Source organism: Pecten maximus, chromosome 17, assembly GCF_902652985.1.
Source record: "Pecten maximus chromosome 17, xPecMax1.1, whole genome shotgun sequence".
In the NCBI taxonomy this organism is placed as follows: domain Eukaryota; kingdom Metazoa; phylum Mollusca; class Bivalvia; order Pectinida; family Pectinidae; genus Pecten; species Pecten maximus.
This window is the reverse complement of record NC_047031.1, coordinates 12,779,960-12,785,662: the sequence shown is the minus strand read 5'-3', so window position 1 is coordinate 12,785,662 and position 5,703 is coordinate 12,779,960. Positions and strand designations below refer to the sequence as shown.

At 37.1% G+C, this 5,703-nt stretch overlaps 1 pseudogene; it reads left to right on the top strand.

Moving 5' to 3' along the window:
* Window positions 1-3,401: 3,401 nt before the first annotated feature.
* On the top strand, window positions 3,402-5,102 carry LOC117315113 (annotated as a pseudogene).
* Window positions 5,103-5,703: the final 601 nt, after the last annotated feature.

Below are 5,703 nucleotides of genomic sequence, written 5' to 3'. Positions count from 1 at the left end.
GATATTTCAAATCTCAGGTGACCGTTAAGGCCCATAAGCCTCTTGTTCGTACTTATGTGCGAAGGTACATGATGTAAAAAGATTACTACATAATGGCAAAAGACGTTTTTTTTGCATTATTAGGTTTTTGCCATTTATTTTGCCATGTTATTTTTTTGCACTTAAGTAGTGTCTGTATTTTAACCTAAAACGGCCGCCCTTATAGACCCTCGCTTTACGCTAGTCAAAATTTCGTACTAGTGGCCCGCCATTTTGTAAGTGACAATACGACTAACCACCCGAATCGGAACGCAATGGACCGAAAAGACCACGTATCATTCATTGTTATTTTTCTTCTTGCATAGTTTAAATTAAGAAAACTAAGCATATTATTTCCGGAAACCTGTTACATTAAATTCAAAAATTCATTATTTATAAATTATCAGGGGTAAAATATATAAAAATAGATGTTGTCTTTTTTTCTTTTTGCTCCATCGCGCACTGATAAGGGTAATTAGGCCGCCCGCGACCTACATAGTAAGCAATATGGCGTCGAGTCAAGTATATACTATTATAAGTATTGATCATGAATAACATGAACATAATGAAAACAAGTACATCTGTATGACAAAAGAATTCACAAAATAATAATCTTGTAGTACATTGGAGTGTTTGTTTGTTTACAGTAGTGCATGTACATCTACTTGCAGGATTCCAGTGACAGTATTGGTCTGTGTAGTCAAATATGATTTTGAAAATGAGATCATTTAAAATAAAAAGAAATAATTTCATATATTTGTCTGTTACTGCTCAAGATATGACTGTGGGGTCTATCTTTTCTTAATTGTATTTGACTATACATTCCAATATTAAGAATAAAAAATGTTTAAACAACTCGGCACCATTTTAATCGCATGTCGAGGAATTATATCATCTGCCTCTAGCAGTCCGAATCATTCAGACTATATCGGATACATAAATTATAAACAACTTAACTAGCAGTCCGAATCATTCAGACTATATCGGATACATCAATTATAAACAACTTAACTAGCAGTCCGAATCATTCAGACTATATCGGATACATAAATTATAAACAACTTCAAAGTCATACTTATTTAACACTTAATAGAATATAACTGTTGGTTATGAAAGTCAACTTTATCACGACAAGCATGGGTGACGGCACTATCAGCACAGGATCATAAGTTATTGTTCTCAACTATGGTCTGTATTAAATTTCTCAGGGCAGAGCATACGGTTACCATTTTATCCACAGTTGCATACATACTGCCATTATCTTGTTTGATGAGGGATATTGGAATCGGTCCTTTTAAAATTTGATATTTGCTCATAAGCCTATCAATCGTTCAACTTCAATACGAACACGAGCTAGTGTCCTTTACTTTTCCATATCTTTAGTATAAAGTTGTTTTTCCCCTTTGTGAAGGATGGAATAACAAGTGTGGCACCACGGACAGCAAAGACTTCATTGATTATAAATCCTCGGTCTGCCAACACTTGGCCCCCGTGAACAAGTTTATTCGAAATCCACTATTTTAAACAAGTTCTTTATCTGATGTCATTCTTTCCCAAGCATCGGACCCAAATAAAAGTGATCCTGTGGGTGTAATTTCAATCAGAAACCAAAAAGTAGTAGGTCACTTGTAATTGGAAAAAGTTGCTCTAGTTTTTAAACGTGATGGCTTCTCTATAAAAAAAATCCGTACAATCAATGATTAAGAATTTTAACTTTGCATGTAAAATATCCAGCCATTTGCAGAATATCGTGGAAACTGTAGATGTGGAAATTCCTAGTCTATACAACAAGTCCTCAAATGACAAGTTCAATCTAAGTTTGACTGGGGTCACAAAAAATCATCTTTCAGTGTCAACTTTGTCTTTGTTTGCAGAACACCAGAAGAAACCAAGTAAAGTACCATTTCAAACAGTAGAAAACTTTGAAGTCCAGTATAAAAGGTGGTTATTGTGTCAGTTCCCTTAATAGTAGAATCGCCAACAGCCCTGCAGGTAGGGCGTAAGAATTGTACCTGCTGCCCCCATTGCATGATCGTAAGAGGCGACTAAACTTGGGATCTTATCTTTTCTCTCTTAACAACTTTCTTCTTCCTAATGTTTCCCTTGACAATGCCTCACTTTTGGCCTTTAGTTGAGCGTTCGCCCCTGTGAGGAAGGCTCTGGGTTCTGTCCCCTGGCCGAGACATACCAGAGTCTTTAAAAATGGTAGTTGCTGCTCCTGCTTAGCGCTCAGCAAATAAGGAGTGGGACGACTGGTTCGCCCGTTGTCAGTATAATGTGACCGGGTGGGGTGTGCTGCTGGGTGTCTTAGGCAGTATGCTTCAGTGAGGTAGCACTCTAAATCGGCAAAAGATCCGGCCTATTACAAGGAGACTTTACACAAACATACCGCAGCCTCCCAAAACACACATACGCACTCACCACACGCATGCATGTCGCATGCACGGGAGGCCGTCCTTAAATGACCTTAGCTGTTAATAGGACGTTAAACAAAATAAACCAAACCACACCAAGAATCGCCAAATGTCTCTAACCATATTTAGAAGTTACATGTTCCAAATCTCTCTTTACAGCTTAGTTCATCTGAGAGCTGCTGTTTCTGGACTCCCGACTGAGACAGCTCTTGAATTAAATACAAGAAAGACACTCAACTTTCTTTGCAATTTCATCATATGATGGTTGAGATAGTGGAGATTCTGTAACTAGATGTGCAGATACACTTATGTCAAATAGCCCAGCCACAGCATCCTCCCGTCTTAATTTTTCTACCTTTTCTTTAGTTCTCTTTGTAGATCGCTCAAAGCGGTCCAAATCAATTTTCACTTTTTCTATGCCAGTGTCCTTATATGAAAAACCTCGGGTCGAGTGTCTGGGGTCTGAATGTGGTGAACCCATGAAAAAATGTTATGTGGAGTCGATCAATCAGTGTAGATAATTAAAATTGATCGATATAGATATTTAAAACCCAATACTTTTTAAAATATTTTTTAATGAATCATGCTTAACCAGGTTTAGGTTGTTACAACTCTTATTGTGTGCATTAGGATTTTATTTATGTATTTTGTAGGATATATAGATATCTACAAAACTATTTTGTTAATTGATATTTAAGTTGATATCTCCAAATTATTTTGTACATACATAGTTTCATAAGCTACACCTGGTTCATCGATCTAATGGTCATAGAAAATCTATGCAAATTCCTTACCTGTCAACAAAATGAGCACCACACACAACGTCTTCAGACTGAGGAGTCCAATTATCTTTTGTTTTGGTGTCAACAATAGAAAGTTGTGCAATCCATTGCTGTCTCTTGACAGCATACCTGTTTGCATTTCGGATGCGAAAAAAACTAGTTTCTTTCCGTTGGTTTGTGCACTGACAGACGCAACAGTTCTTAACCATGATGACTCATCATATCTTCATTCAGTACTGATAATGATGGCAAACATTTAAAAATAGTGCGCATGCCGGCTTCACGTTCTTCAAGCGAGGCAAAGGAAACATTAGGAAGAAGAAAGTTAAGAAAGAAGAGAAAAGATAAGATTCCAGATTTAAAATAAGATAAATATTATAAAGGCATTTGTCCAAGTAGCAATATTGTCAGTTTTTACTGCGTGTGCTTTTTGTTTAATAATTAATTCCCCATCAGCAATTGACACAATGTGAGTTTCATTCTCTGAGTTAACATTCTTAGGCAACAAGGAAGAGAGGTCAATATACTCTCCATTCCATATTTTTGGTTTCAGGGTTATTGGCACATGCATGCCAACATCATCATTCACAGACATAATCTGTGAAATTGGTGGTATACCTGGCCCAGTGTACAGGGATGGCCCGGGTTCCGATGTCGCTGCATTAGGGAATTAGGGATGGTCCCTGATGACCCAGACTGGTAAATGGCCTCTGTCGACTCAAGCTCTGGATCCTCCACTGTTAATGTGCGGGATGTTGACATCACTTTCCCCCTCTTCCTGGGCTCCTCATGAGGTCCCCTGCCACGCTTTCTCCCTCTAGCCCGTGCTCTTGTGTACATACTGATTAAAAAAAAATAAAAAAAACATGAATTCTACATACAAATGATAATAACTTAACTAACTATTACCATTCCTTTCAGTTTTATAAGTCATATGTGTTACTGGTGTCTTAAAAAATGGTAGTTTCTACTCCTGCTTAGCGCTCAGCATATTAGGAGTGGGACGACTGGTTCACCCGTTGTCAGTATAATGTGACCGGGTGGGGTGTGCTGCTGGGTGTCTTCTGCAGTATGTTTCAGTGAGGTAGCACTACAAATCGGCAAAAGTTCCGGCCTACACAAGGAGACTTAACACGATCATACCGCCGCCTCCCAAAACACCCATACGCACTCAACAAAGCTGACAAGATGCGTGGCCACCTAAACAATCATCTGGTAAAAGAGCACAGTTGGCAGGATCTTCAGAAGGAACAGTAAAGAAAGATTGACCACATTAGAGCATCCTTCATGAAATGTGCTCTTCTGTTGATGGACATCCAGGATGCCTACAGCATGGGAATGGCGATAGAATAGCAGATAATGCAAAGTTTCAGATGCTTCTGTCTGGAATTGGAAATCATACCAGTTTAGATTTCAAGCAAGCGGCCATTGCTTCCTAAGTCCGAAATATGCTTACGAGTATAAATGGAACTTAACAACAAACCCCAAAGTTGGAACAGGACATAATATGCCAAATGACAATTTAGTAGAAATACAATGAGCCAATGGGACTTATGCAAGTGCACGGAAAGCAGCAATGACCCGTTAAGTACAAGAGTAGATTAAAGAAAATATGATGGCACAATGTGAGATGAAACCAAAACGAACAAGCAGAACTGCTACATCTATGACAAATGACATCAATTTGATCACAAATGAACTGGTGGCAGAAAATGTGTTTGGTTATATTCCTGGAAGACAGTTTGAAAATTTCAAGAACTTCACTTGTTTATTTGCCAAAGTTAAAATAATGGAACTACATAAGTAGATCACCAAACAAAAAGAAAGACTTCTTAGGAAACAATTTGAAACTGTCTTAACATTAGGCTATTCCAGCTTTGAAAATTGATCACAGAAGGTATGTGTTTAACGACTGTGATATACTCGATGGAACACGTTTGACATTTTAAAGTTGAAATTATGACATAACACATATCTAGTGTCATGAGAAATACTTTCCTTAAGTTTGAAAGGTATTTTACTGTTAAATGTAATGCATACATGGTAGTTGATGTATGATGGGTATGGAATGTAAATTGGATTATTCTGAAGAGATGTATGCATATGGTGAACATGTGTTATTTTAAAGAGATATATGATGAACATGTGTGTTAGATGTTTCTATGCAAATACGACTGTTTATTCTACAAATATGAATGTTTAGGAAATCTCCAATTGTGAACATCATCGTGCAGTAACAGTTGGATACTTGGACATATTTAATTGTCGATTTATATTTGTGTATGAAATGAAAACAGCATAGTTCTAAGAAGAGTTATAGTAAACGCGTGTAAAGTTTTATATTTCTAGTAAGAATTGTTTTAAATATGTAATGAACCCTTATCTAGGAATTATTCGATATGTAAGCAAAATTATAGATTAATGTTCCTACATTGGATCTGTATAGTGTGTACTGTTGTTTGAAGTGAATGTTTCATTTTTAGCTCACC